The sequence below is a fragment of the Sinocyclocheilus grahami genome, unplaced genomic scaffold (assembly GCF_001515645.1).
Source record: "Sinocyclocheilus grahami isolate Dianchi unplaced genomic scaffold, SAMN03320097.WGS_v1.1 scaffold4304.1, whole genome shotgun sequence".
Taxonomy (NCBI): domain Eukaryota; kingdom Metazoa; phylum Chordata; class Actinopteri; order Cypriniformes; family Cyprinidae; genus Sinocyclocheilus; species Sinocyclocheilus grahami.
In genome coordinates, this window is record NW_015509270.1 from 4,900 (window position 1) to 6,015 (window position 1,116).

Genomic DNA, 1,116 nt, shown 5'->3' on the forward strand with positions numbered 1-1,116 from the left:
GTTTTCAGACACTTAATTGTGAGTTAACTGCAATTGAATAAAAAACATATTATATTTTACAATTATATTAAATGCAAATGTAAACTATAGTACATTTAATACACTTAAGTGGGTCAAAAAAGCACTACTTAAGTTCATCCTATGCATCCTATACCCACTTAAGTACATATTTATAGTTACTTTTATAATTTTTTTAAATATGCCAAATGTTTGATAAGCCGAATATACTGACAATCATTTAAGGTAAATTAAAATATACTTTAATGTCATTTCTATTGAAATTTGTACGTCATGTATTTAAACATATTTGTAATTACACATTTGTACAGATTAAGTTGCAATGTAGCATATTTAAAATATATTAGGTTTAAATGTAATGTTGAATAACATACTACAGTTAAAAATATATTCAAGTACTTTACATTAGTATGTTAGTCAACACATCAAAATAAGTGTGCTTATTTGATTTATTATTGTTCTTAAGTGTGTTTTTAAAACAAAAGATGAGTAAACATTAATTTAAATAACTTACAATGGTGTAAAATGTAATTTAAAGTAAAAGTTTTACATTATTATAAAGTGCACTTTTTAAAAGTGTACTCAAGTGTGTTAAGAAACTGACTTAAGTGGCCTTTTATTACATTAATATTATATTATCTGCAAGAACAGTTTTTAAAAATATACTTTTAAGATTTGAAATTCACTACAAGTGCACATTAAGTACAATGAAGTGAACCTCTTTTTTTACAAGGGTCGACATGAGACCTCTCATGAAATTAGCATATTGCAGTTGTTTTATTGAGCTTGTAGTCATGCTGTGGTTATAAAGTTTATCAACATGCAGATAAGACTGCTAAAATCAATTGGTCAGTCAACCACAACCACATTGGAAAATCCAGATAAAACCAGTTTCTGATGGTTTCTTGCGGATCCAAGCTGGTCTACAGCAGTTCTAAAAACAAACTTGACCATCTTAAACTGGTCTGACCTGGTATTTCCAATGAGGAATTTTAATATATGGTAAGTCTTCTCAGCGGCACTTGACTTTGAAACCCTCAAATAACATCACTATCCACACAAATGCATCAAGGGATACTCTTTGGCTTCTTTTATGCC